We start from the raw sequence: 13,873 nt of genomic DNA on the forward strand, positions 1-13,873 counted from the left end.
ACGTCTGACTGAAATAAAAGAACATTGACAGTGAGTGGGCATAAAGTCTGTCTTTTCAGAATTACAAAAATACAAATAAAATCACTTCAGTTTTTGTGGTGTTGACTGTGCATCCTGTGGTTTTTCAGGAAAAGGTGTCACATTTGAATTATTCACACAAAGCTTTAAGGCTTTACTATGCTTGGCTTGAGGAACAATAGCTTAGCCATGTTACTTATCCAGTCAGAACTCTCCTACAAATTAACAATGGAACAGACACATCGGAGGTCTAGTGGGATTGGTAGAAGGATGCTTGGCTGAAGACTGGTGTCAAGAAAGGTCTGATTTCTCCGTGTATATACCCAATTGGCTTTAACCCACTTGTCTTGAAAGATTGCAACTTGGCCATGTGGAGCAAGTGCTCATAACTCTCCTATAAAATGAACTGATTGGTGAGATGTTATTGCTGGAAGGGTTCCTGTGCAAAGAATTTTGGGAAGAGAAGACTGAAGCCTAGTATTGATACTTTAGTGAGCTGGTGGGAGTTGGGGTATTCTCTTTCTCACAAAAATACACGGAGTAGTACAGATCAAATTAATAACGTAGTGATTTACCGGTCTTGTTGGTGTCACTGAGGAAGCACATCTCTATGGGGAGATAGTTGGCCTTCATGCTGCTGTAGAGATGCTGTAGTCTGGAGTTCTCAGCCTCTTCATCCTCCAATTTCTTCTGTAGCTCTGGGTGACAAAAAACACATTTTAGTGCAAGATAAGACATATTTTCAATGTAATCCTTTATTCAAGCAGAGAGCATGATTGTAACTTTGGCAACAGTGAAATAGCACCTAAATGCTTGTTTAGGGTGTGTTCATGAAAAGTAAATTATTTCTCCATATGGAAATAAATTTAATGTGTATGTACCGTATGAGGCATATTAATCACTGCCGAAATATACTAGGTGAATATTGAGAAACTGTTACTCACCAGGGGCAGCCCAGTGGCAAATGGTGACCAATGCTGTCTCGCAGCGCTGAGGTCCTGAATTCAAATGTGCAGTTTGTGTGTTCTCCCCATGTTCTCGTGGGTATCCTCCGGGTGCTCCAGATTCCTCCCACAGTCCAAAGACATAGGGGTAGGTTAACTGAATTCTGGGAAGATTGGCCTAGGTGTGAAATGTGTTTTGTATTTGTATCTGTCTTCCCTGTGATGGGCTGGTGTCCCTTACAGAGTGTATCCTGGGGTCTATTGCTTGCTGAAATAGGATCCAGCTTCCCTGCAATCCGGAATTGGATGAGGTGGTTAGAAAAAGGATGGATGTGGCTCACCCGCCTTGGAGCTCTGTGTAAGTCGACAGCTTCTGGTTACATTGCTGTAGTTTTTCTGTAGGTCTGAATGGTCTCTCTGAAGGTCAGAATGTCCTCTTTGTAGTGTCTCCAGTTTCTTCTGTAGCTCTGGATAATCAACAGATGAAACGCAGGAATATATTTTAGATAAACATTGAAGTGACCATCAGGCATTTCAAAGTTGTCAATAAAAAACATACAGTAAAAGATTGAAGTGTGAAGCTCAGTGGGATGTGAAGTTCATTATTGAAGAAGCAACATTTAGTCATAAATGTTTACCAGTCTTGGTTTTCTGAATAAGCTGACAACTTCCAGTCACATTGCCATAGTTTCTCTGCAGGTCTGAATGGTCTCTCTGAAGGTCAGAGTGCTCTCTTCGAAGAGTCTGCAGCTTCTTCTGTAGCTCTGCCCAATGGAGAGAAGGTAAATTACTTTTTCTTACCAGGTCAACTTTGTCATGAAGAGAGGGTAATGAGATATATTTTAAAAGTTACAAAATATGATTACTATATTTTCTTGCCAGTTCAGGTACAAAGAAGAAATTGTGTGAATTGGGTTCCTGCAACCAGTCATGGGCTGAGACCTGAAATTGGTCAATAAACAGTTGGAAGAAGGTTTGTTGGTCACCAGTGAGATATGAATGGATAAACATAAAGCTCACCAGTGTTGGATCCCTGCGTGAGGAGACGGCTCTCTGTCACATTCCTGTAGTTTCTCTGTAGATCTGAAAGTTCTCTCTGAAGACTAGAATGTTGTCTTTGAAGAGACTCCAGAGTCTTCTGCAGTTCTGGACAAAGAACACAAGGGACTTATTTCTCCTAATCTTGGAGTCATTGTTAGAGTAAAACTTTAAATTGATGATCAACTGAAGTAAAGAAAACAGGAACCGTAAAAAAAACTCATTGTATTGTCATATTTCATCATATTGGTCCTATTTGAATTTGTTTTAGCTTAACAATATTATATTTTAGCCCACAGCTATATCACCCTGCAATTCACAGCTGGCAGCCCCACTGAAGCTCAGTAGGTGTGAGTCTGGTCAGTACCCGGATGAGAGACCACTTGTTAAAGCTAAGGTTGCTGCTGGAAGAGCTGTTAGTGGAACCAGTAGAGGGGGCTCACCCTGCGTTCTGCATGGGTCCTAATATCTCAGTATAGTGATGAGAACACTATATTGTAAGATAAGCATTGTCCTTTAAATGAGACATAAAACTGAGGTTCTGACTCTATGTGGTCATTAAAAAACCCAGAGCATATCTTGAGAACTGTGGGGATGTTAATCCCAATGCCCTGGCCAAATTCTCCCCTGGCCTTTACCAATCATGGCCTCTAAATAACACTCATTTATTAAATGGCTTGATTACTCTGCTCTCCTCACCACTGAGAGCTGGTGTGTGGGGAGAGTACTGGAGCATCATCCAGGTGGGGCTGCACACAGGTGGTGCTGGAAGGGGTCCCCATTACCTGTAAAATGCTTTGAGTGGAGTGTCCAACAAAGCACTATTTAACAGTAAGGAATTATTATATAATCCAATCTTCAAGATAATTATCTATGAAAAGCTATAAAGTGTCACGAATAAAGGCCAATTTGATGTGAGGTCTTTAGCAAGGAAGCAACATATAATTACAAAAGTTTACCAGTCTTGGATTTGTTCAGCTGTTCACAAGTGCCATTGACATTGCTGTATCTTCTCTGCAGGTTAGAATGGTCTCTCTGAAGGTCAGAGTGCTCTCTTTGCAGAGCCTGCAGCTTCTTCTGTTGCTCTGCACAATGGAGAGACATTAAATGCCATGTTTCACCAAGAGAAATCTGTCTTGAGGAAATGGTGAATCTGTCAAAGCCTTGAAAGAGGATGACACTGTGAAGTCATTTGACAATGGATATTTAACAGTTGTCAGGATAATAATACAGTAAATGCATTTTCCTTCCAATGTAACTACAAACAAGACATATTTTGCTGAGGATATAACCATAAACATCTGGCATGGGCTGTGACCAGAAATTGGTCAATGAACTGTTGGAGAGAAGGTTTGTTGATCACTAGAGAGGTAGGAATATCAAAACATGATGTTTTACCAGTGTTGGTTCTCTGTGTGATAAGATGGCTCTTTGACACATTTCTGTAGCTTCTCTGTAGATCTGAAAGGCTTCTCTGAAGGTTAGAATGTTGCTTTTGAAGGGTCTCCAGGCTCTTCTGCAGTTCTGGATATAGAACACAAGGAACGTATTTCACCTAATCTTGGAGCCATTGTTAGAGTAGAACTTTTAGTTGATGATCAACAGAAGTAAAGAGAGGAACATTAAAAAAATCTCCTTGTATTGTTTTGTAGAGCACAAAAAGTAATTCACCAGTCTTTGACTGCTGTGTGAGCCGACAGTTTCTTGTCACATTGGTACAGTTTCTCTGTAGATCCTAACAGTTTCTCTGGAGGTCACTGTGGTCTGTTTGAAGGGTTTGCACTTTCTTCTCCAGCTCTGGATGTTCCAGAAAAGACATATTTGAATTTGTTTTAGCTAAACATTACGATGTAATCCAGTCCTTAAAAAATCAGCAATAAAAAGCCATAAGATATGAAGAGTATAGCTCAGCGTGATAAGTCATTATTAATGAAGCAACTGATAATTAAACATTTGCCTGTCTTGGATTTGTGCACAAGCTCACAAGTGCCAGAGACATTGTGGTAATTTCTCTGTAGACCCGAAAGGTCTCTTTGAAGGTCAGAGTGAACTCTTCACAGAGTCTGCAGATTATTCTGTAGCTCTGCCCAATGGAGAGAAGGTAAATGACTTTGTCTTACCAGGTCAACTTTGTCATGAGGGATATTTTAAAAGTTATAAAATATATTTTATATTTATACTATACTATATATAAATATACTATATTTTCTTGCCAGTTCAGGTACAAAGAAGAAATTGTGTGAATTGGGTTCCTGTAATCTGTCATGGGCTGAGACCTGAAATTGGTCAATAAACAGTTGGAAGAAAGTTTGTTGGTCACCAGTGAGATATGAATGGATAAACATAAAGCTCACCAGTGTTGGATCTCTGCGTGAGAAGATGGCTGTCTGTCACATTCCTGTAGTTTCTCTGTAGATCTGAAAGTTCTCTCTGAAGACTAGAATGTTGTCTTTGAAGAGACTCCAGAGTCTTCTGCAGTTCTGGACAAAGAACACAAGGGACTTATTTCTCCTAATCTTGGAGTCATTGTTAGAGTAAAACTTTAAATTGATGATCAACTGAAGTAAAGAAAGCAGGAACCGTAAAAAAAAAACTCATTGTATTGTCATATTTCATCATATTTGTCCTATTTGAATTTGTTTTAGCTAAACATTATTATATATTAGCCCACAGCTATATCACCCTGCAATTCACAGCTGGCAGCCCCACTGAAGCTCAGTAGGTGTGAGTCTGGTCAGTACCTGGATGAGACACCTCTTGTTAAAGCTAAGGTTGCTGCAGCTCTGGATGTTCCAGAAAAGACATATTTGAATTTGTTTTAGCTAAACATTATGATGTTATCCAGTCCTTAAAGAATCAGCAATAAAAAGCCATAAGATATAAAATAGCTCATCGTGACATAAAAGTCATCATTAAAGAAGCAACTGATAATCAAACATTTGCCAGTCTTGGATTTGTGCACAAGCTCACAAGTGTCAGAAACATTATGGTAATTTCTCTGTAGACCCAAAAGGTCTCTCTGAAGGTTAGAATGTTCCTTTTGAAGAGTCTCCGGTTTCTTCTGCAGTCATGAAGAAATGAACATGCAGTGCTTATTTAAACTGATTTTGGAGTCTCTGTAAGTCAAGATCTTTTAGTCAATAACAATTTCTCAGTAGATAAAGAGGATGAGATGTGATCTAGACCATCACAAAGGTCTACACCTGTCTTGGCTTGTTGTGTAAGTTGACTGTGTTCCGTGACATTGCTGTAGTCTCTCTGTAGGTCGGAAAGGCGTCCCTGAAGGTCAAAGTTGTCTCTTTGAAGGGTCTTCAGTGAATTCAGTAGTTCTGGAGGCCAAACACAAGAAATTTCATGTACTTTTGTAAACTGTGTTGGCGTACATCTTCAGGATGATCATTGAAAAGCCATGGTGGAAAACGTTCAGAACCTATTAAGTTGTAGGTCATCACTGAATGATCTCAGTGAAAATCAACATTTTACCTTTGATGGGTCTCAAGAATTTTGAAAAATTTGGATATACAGTAATGGAAACAATAATTGTCACATTTGGCTTCATCCTTATTCGCTTCTGAAGTTATGGAGAATGAAAGCCAGCAGAACTGCTCACTTCTCCTTTTGTCCACAAATGAAGAACTAAAACATCTGCAAGATGTCTGATGTCATAATCTGATCATTCATATCACTATTTACAGATACAAGTAAACAATCATAATGTCCATTTATATTAGACTCTATTGCTAGAGTCCCAGAATGCTCTGTATACTTCAGTATTATACAAACACAAAATATTCTCAGTGCAATGCACTCCTGCTCCTATTCCACTTTTAGCTGAGAAATTATTTGATTAATACATTTTTGTTTATATTATTTCATTAGTTAATAGAACCTCTAGAGAATAAATGATAATTTACCAGTGCTGTATCTCTGTGAAAGCAATTGGCCGTTTGACACATTCCTGTAACTTTCCTGTAGATCGGAGTGGTCTTTCTGAAGGGTAGAGTGCTCTTTTTGAAGGCTCTCCAGAGACATCAGAAGTTCTGGGTGAAGCACATAAGAGATATTTTCAGTTGATCTTGAAACCTGGGATTATGAACAGTAAGTCCTCAAAATAGCCAGCAGCCATATCACCCTGCAACTCACAACTGGCAGCCCCACTGAAGCTCAGCAGGTGTGAGCCTGGTCAGTACCTGGATGGGAGACCTCCTGGGAAAAACTAAGGTTGCTGCTGGAAGAGGTGTTAGTGGGGCCAGCAGGGGGTGCTCACCCTGCAGTTGATGTGGGTCCTAATGCCCCAGTATAGTGATGAGGTCACTATACTGTAAACAGGCACCGTCCTTCGGATGAGACTTAAAACCAAGGTCCTGACTCTCTGTGATCATTAAAAATCCCTGGGTGTTTCTTGAAAAGAGTAGGGGTGTTACCCTGGTGTCTTAGGAATTTAGCATAGTAGGTACAGGTTTGTGTCCTGGACAAATTTCCCATTGGCCCTTACCAATCATGGACTCCTAATAATCCCCCTCTATGAATTGGCTTCATTACTCTGCTTTCCTCCCCACTGATTGCTGATGTGTGGTGAGCGTTCTGGTGCACTATGGCTGCCGTCACATCATCCAGGTGGATGCTGCACATTGGAGGTGGTGGAGGGGAGTCCCCATTACCTGTAAAGCGCTTTGAGTGGAGTGTCCAGAAAAGCGCTATGTAAGTGTAAGCAAGTATTATTATTATTATTATATGATTGTTTAAAGAGCCACACAAGAAAGAGGCTTATAACTGTAAACATCACCTGTCTTGGAGTTCAGTGTAAGTTGTGTAAGATGTTTAATGTTTTAAAAACATGAAACCTGGTGATATGAACCAGTCAATGGTACAGCAGAATAATACACTTTATTGCCTTAGCATGGTAGGAAAATCTGTACCTACTATGCTAAATTCCGAAGTAGGTGTCGAGTTAAGATTGAGAACATGCCAATAGAGATGCCTATCTCCCCAGTAAAATGCCAGTCCCAAAGAAGACTTGACTTGGATCCTACATGAATCCCACTAATGAGCGTGGAAAGACTCTCACCTAGTTGAACCTATTTGGCCTGACTATATTCTTCTAGTTACTAGCAGCAGACACAGCTATGACCGAGGCTATTACTCAGAATACAATTTGTTTCTTTTTACACACTTATAAATCTGAACATGAGATTCTCTGAATTGACTCTTCTAAGGAATCATATGGGTTTATTCTGACATCCTCCTGCGACTCTGCATAGCTTTTTAAGGAGAGGCTGTGTATAGGTGCAGCTAAGTTCCCTGATTGCCTTACACGGATGTAGTGTAAAACGTATATTTTCCATGCCCTGGTGGCTCTGCCCTCTTTGAAATTCTTAAACCTGGCTGACCTCTTACATTAGCTAAACATTATTTTAGACATTAGACAAATAGTTTATATGCTCAAAATACTGTATGTCTTACACTACATCTAGATATTTTTCAGGTTTTTAATAAACTTTATTTTATTTAGCACCTTTAAAGGTGCCTTTACAGAAAAAAATACAAGATATGCACAATTAGAATACACAATGAGAGGAGACAGTAGATGGGGATGCTGAATACAGTAGGAACAGAGGGGTAAAGAACAGAACCAGTTAAGTAAAGGCTCTTCTAAAGAAGAAGGAGTTTTTTTATTTTAGGAGTTTAGAGAAGTGTGACTCTCTGATATCCTTGGAGATATAGGTCCAGAGCTTTGGGGCATAATAGGAGAAGGCCCTGTCACCTACAGAGTGTAAAAGGGGGGACTGTTAGGAGACCAGATTTAAATGAGCAAAGGTTGCGAGGTGGGGAGTAGGACAATAGTAGCTCAGGCAGGTACTGAGGTGCCAAGCCATGCAGAGCCTTATAGGTGAGTCAGCACAAAACTTGACAGGAAGCCAGTGCAAGGACTCCAGGACAGGAGTAATGAGATCACTTGCACTAGACCTGGTCAGGATTCAGGATTTGGATATTCTGTAGTTTGTTCAATGTGAATTTAGAAAGCCCAGAAAGTAGACTGTTACAGTAGATCAGCTTTTCAGCCACAGTTAGTGATAACATACGACATAGTCTGATAATTGGTAGACTGGTTTTTGACCAGACCGAGGTGATAGAAAGATTTTCTGACAATATGTTGCACATCTGGGTCGAATATCACGCCTGAATCAAATATCTCCCCCACGTTTTTCAATTTAGTCTGAAGTTCAAGTACAGTGCCATCCACAGATAGGGTTACAGCACAGGCTTTACAAAGTTGATGGGGGGTGCCAATAAGCTTGCATACCACAACATTGACAGAGATAGAACAATCTGAAGAGAATTCTACTTCTGACTTTTTAGTAAATAAAGTCAGTCTTATCAGCAATGGATAGCTGTTTTGCCCATCAGTGTGGTAGATCTGATTTTGATCAGAGAAACGACTGACATGGAGTCACTGTGTAATGTATGTTAATTCCTGGTAATCTCAATTTTAAATGCAAAGCTTTTAAAAATGCAATCTTTACCAGTTATGAGGTTAGACGTGTTCATTCGGAAATGCTCCTGTTGGTTCTGCAGTGTTAGTGGATGTTCAGGAAGGCCACTTGCTTCAGAATGTTCCATTGACCTGTGGAAAACTGAATGGGCAAAAACAGGCAGGAGAAAACCAGCAACTCACTGACAACTCAGCAGAACTTCTCCTTGAATTGGTGAGTATTTGTTTTTTGCAAAAGCATCTTAGAACTGATAAGCAAACTTCAGTCTGCTCTACCAAATAAGCCATTTAGATAGAACAACATGTAATAAGACAAACATTGAAAGATTTACTTAGTAAATCTGTAAATCAGTATTTTTCTGTAATGTGATGTTATCACAGCAAATCCGTTTTCCATTATTGGTCATTTCTGTTTTCAACTCCAGGCAGTGTCACCAGTGTCCTGTTGGTCTCAGGTCTGGATTCAGGTGGTTAGAGAATTTGCTCTGCCTGTGTCTGTGACGGTTTCCACAACACGCTTTTGTTTCCTCCCCCCTCCCAGACATAAAGGTCAGGTTAGATTAGATTCAGTTAGCTACTAAGTACCAACAGGACTAGATGGCCCAAGGACCTCCTCTCCTTTGTAATCTGTCTCATGTTCTTATCTGTCTCATGTTCTTGTTCTGTCTCATGTTCTTATCTGTCTCATATTCTTATGTTTGATTGGCAGTCCTTGTCATGCCCTCTACAGCTAGAGGGCACTCCTACTCTGTCCTGTCCCTAGTTTCCTGTGCTTTGCTTGCCCTTCCAGTGTGTCTCTGTCTGGGGCTATATATTTCTGGGTCACGCTTTCCTCCTCGCTCAGCATTGATGTTCGGATGTCCTGAGACCCACCTAGCACTAGGTCGCCCCACATCCATGGCCTGAGGGCATAGGTTTCTATACGGCATTTCCTGACCAGCTGAGCCCGGGCTAACCCCCGTCTCATCGCTACGCATAGGGTCTATTTTGCTCTCCTGCCATTCTACGGTTCTTCCCTTCCGACATCCATGACAGTCCTAGATTGCTCTCTGGGGCTTGCTCTCTGGTCCATGTTGGCTGAACAAATGTCCCATCCCCTGTTGATTCATGATACATTCTTAAAAACTATAGGTTTCTCTAGATTTATGGTACAAGACTTAGCCCACACTGCCAGACCCTCCAGCACTACATTGGTGTTTAGATTGGGATTGGGAAGCCTGTGGTTGGATCAGTTGTGTACATGCAGCCCATCAAAAGGCGTAACCTTTGGAAGCTGGTGAGGTAGTGCCTCACACAGTTTCATATTTACACAAAGAAACTGCTCCCCACCCCACTACAGAGTCCAGGCCTGTTGGAGATGCATAGAAAAGCTTGCCTGCAGCAATAGGAACCTGGGTTCAATCCCTACACAGTCTTCAGTACTGTTCCTGATATGAGGAGTTCAATGACTATACCAGAGACTAGATTATCAACATCATTCAGATGGAGCATCATCATAATTCTATAGCTCTCCCATATTATATTGTACCCATCAAAAACAGCATTTGCCACACGTCTGATTTTACATTTTGTATAGCAATATCAAATTAAATGTACATATGTAGTTCAGTAGTTCAAGTGGGTAGCTGCGTCAGCATGCATAGGCTGCAAAGGAGCAAGTAAGGTTTATTCCACGCTGAGAAGAGAAGAAAAGAAGCACAACGTTTTGGCTGTGACACCCCTGTGACCCGAAGAAGGCTCCACAACCGAAACATTTGGTGTGACACACTCTTTTCAGCATGGAATAAACCTTTACATGTTGCTTTGCAGCCTAGGCATGCTGACACAGCTACTGTACCCACCTGAACTGCTTCAGTCTGCTTCTGCTGCGACCCACTATGCCTTCCACGAAATCTTTTTCTAGATCTCTCCGTCGGTCCTCCTCCTCCTCCCTGAGCTACTTGCCCCCTTTTCTCACCAAACCAGCATTCCGTCTCTTCACAGGGACTGATCTGTTCCAAGACCAGGCTTTCTTACCAGCTCCTATTCCTTTACAGGATACCCGAAGAAGGCTCCATAGCCGAAACATTGTGTTTCTTTTCTCCTCTTTTCAGCATGGAATAAACCTTTACTTGCTCCTTAAATGTACATATACATTGCTCTATACATCCACCAATATACAGCAGAGTACATTCAATACAAAACTTTCCACTGTCAGCACTGAACTGCTCCCTGCTGGTACTCACAGTAGAGACCCACTCCAGCACTGAGTGTGCTGATCCACAGAATGGCAAAGACCAGTGCAAGGCTCCTGTAGGATGACACTCTCCTCTCTGAGCTCGGCTGAGTCCCTGGGAATGGGAATAAGAGACTTGGTGATGTTTGATGACTTCAGTGCCAGTACAGTACTTGAAACCACCAGAGCTGTCCTTTTGCCATTGTTATCTTTTTATAACAGGTCATCAACTTAAAGATTACTTTCAGAATTAAACAAAGGAACAGCACTGCGCTCATTCAGCAAATTGGGTTCTGTATTCTGTGCAACTGGGGCTGACAAAAAGGGAAGTAGAAAGTGCTCATATCTGATATTGTCTAATATAAAAGAAACTCCTGCACGCTGCAATGTGCCAATCTCTATTACTGTAAGTATGGATTTTCTGAGATGTGGATTGTTTTTTCAAATGATGATTCACATTATTTTTATGTACCAGTAATGGAATCAAAGGTTTTGCACGTGTGTAGTTCCTCTGTGTATAATATGACAATATAAAATCACAGTTCTCTTCACTTCATTTGCAATGTTTCCAGTTTTCAAGCACTTTACTTGAGATGACTGAATCACACTTTAGCCTTTTCTTTTTGTTATAATATTTGTGTTTCTATACAGCAACAAAAAATAATGCTTCACAAAATACATGAATCCAGTTGTTCTCTTGTTAATACTAAGGCAAACATTTGCCTCAGAATTTTGACCTGTGGTAAACTGAATGGATAGATACAGGCATGAGAACTCACCGAATCTGAAACTGAATACGGTATATTCAGAAGAGTATATTTCAGAGCTAGGAGCTTTATTGTTGATGGAAAAGAGACTTTCTCAATCCAAAAATTCAACTTTATTCAGTCTTTGAAATATTGTAATCAATGAGATACACCTAACAGAAATTCTGCCCTGGCTGAACCTAATCATATATTTCCAATCAAGGACTGTTGGACACTAAACTGTTGGCATTTCTATGTGAGATGAACAATTTTATTACTATTAATATATAGAAAATAAAGAGCATTTACAACTCTCATGAGGAAAATGGACTGAAAATGGATGAATGATAGTTTATTAATATGGGAAACATAGGCATTGGGTAACTGTAAGTAAAAGCCCCCCCTGCCTTTGCTGAAAAAAAAAATTCTTGTGAAGTGAATAATATTGTAAGAATTATTCTTTAACATAAGTGTTGAATCAGTTAAAAACAAAAGGAGGCAATTTGGCCCATGAAAGGTGCTATATAAAATGCAGGTTATGAACAGTGTTACTTGTCCTCAGAGATTAGTTCATGAATTCAGAAATTAAGGCTATTTTTCAGATTGACGTCTGGACTGTACCTTCAAGTTTCCCAGTGTGTGACGGCCCTTCTGTCAGCTTCCTCATGGTTTTAAGCTCCACGTCTTTCTCAGGATTCCCCATCTCTGATGATCGCCAGCTCTGCGGGCTGTCTCAAGAGGGACTTCTCTTTTATCCCTGAAGGGCTGGGTCAGGGGGAGGGGAGGACTGTTGTGTGGAAATGCACCCGATTCCTTGGCCTGCTATCGCATCATGTCTGCCTGTGTGCTCAGTACTGCGCAGACCTTCTCAGCTCTGCTCAGCTTAGCTCAGTTTAGTTCAGTTTAGCTCAACTCTGGTCAGCTTAGCCCTGCTCAGCCCTGCCCTGCTCAGCTCAGCTCAGCCCTGCTCAGCCCTTCTCAGTGCTGCTCTGCTCAGCTCAGCCCTGTGTCACAAATCGCACACAAGCATGCAGGCAGCACCACGTACCCACGCACACTCTGCTCCGCTCATGCACTAATTGACACCTCGTTCCTTTCTATTTAAACCCTCTCTCCTCAATCCATCCTCACTCACCTTTGAGACTTTTTCAGCAAGAGCTACCCTCCTCTTAGATCTCGACTTCTACAGTAGTTCTCTCTCGACCTTCTGATAACGACCTTTTGTTTCACGACCTAGACTCCTCTCTGGGTTAACGATTCGGATCCCGTCGCCTTCTTCGGATCCCTATTTTCAATCAGCCCACGCACAGGATCCACCTAATTAATCTTAGTTTAGGCTTTCCTGAAAACCTACTCAGCTCAGCTCTGCTAAGCTGTTTCCTAATTGCCTGCAGCTCCCCTGCTTCATCTGGTCCATCGCTCATCTTAAGCAGCAGATTATTACACCTTTCCCACTTTTTGGGCATATGGTTGGCAGGGAACCATTTTGAAAATGGGCGACTGCCCCCCTAGATGAGTACCCAGTGAATTGTAACCAATACTTGCAATATTTATGAGGCACCATAAGAGTACCTGGTGCTCTTAGTAGATGTGACAACAGCCAGTAAACAAGAGCTGATCTGATGCAATACATTGCTTAATTATAGAATTAATAAGATCCATTCATTTATTTCAAATGTTTTTAACTTCCTTTGAGGGTTTATATTAGGAGCACTCAGAGGTCATTAAACAAAAATGACTCGTTAAAAGAAGGCCGCTTCTTAAGAGGATTCCATATAATAATAATTCCTTACTATTTAGCACTTTTCTGGACACTCCACTCAAAGTGTTTTACAGGTAATGGGGATCCCCTCCACCACTACCTGTGTGCAGCCCCACCTGGATGATGCTCCAGTTCTCTCACCACACACCAGCTCTCAGTGGGGAGGAGAACAGAGTGGTGAAGACAGTTCAGAGACGGGGATTATTAGGAGGCTATGATTGGTAAGGGTCAATGGGAAATTTGGCCAGGACAATAGGGTAACACCACTACACTTTTCGAGAAACAACCTGGGATTTTAATAACCACAGAGAGTCGGGACCTCAGTTTAATGTGTCATCCAAAAGACGCTGCCTTTTTACAGCATACGGACACTTACCACCAGATTCCTCAATAGCTTCTATCCACAAGCAGTGCGATTGGCGAACACATTTAGCCATGCCCCTCGGACCACACCTACACCATCTACCTCATTATGATTTCTTATTGATTGCACATCTGCAGTCATTGTTTACACGTCTGCATTGTTTACATTCAAACTGTTTACTTGTTTACTTGTACATTGTCTACTGTTTGTTTGTATATTGTCTTGATGCACTGTCTGCACTTTGTGTTTTTATACTTGTTTTAACAATCGAGAGACTTTCTGTAAGTAAGAAT

General features: G+C 41.1%; 1 protein-coding gene across 4 annotated transcripts in view; it reads right to left on the reverse strand.

Annotated features, from left to right (window-relative positions):
- Window positions 1–13,873, reverse strand: part of LOC148833679 (uncharacterized) — a 95,348-nt gene that overhangs the window by 43,369 nt on the left and 38,106 nt on the right. The window lies entirely within an intron of this gene.

This window comes from Atractosteus spatula, chromosome 5 (genome assembly GCF_055471065.1).
Source record: "Atractosteus spatula isolate fAtrSpa1 chromosome 5, fAtrSpa1.hap1, whole genome shotgun sequence".
Classification (NCBI taxonomy): Eukaryota; Metazoa; Chordata; class Actinopteri; order Semionotiformes; family Lepisosteidae; genus Atractosteus; species Atractosteus spatula.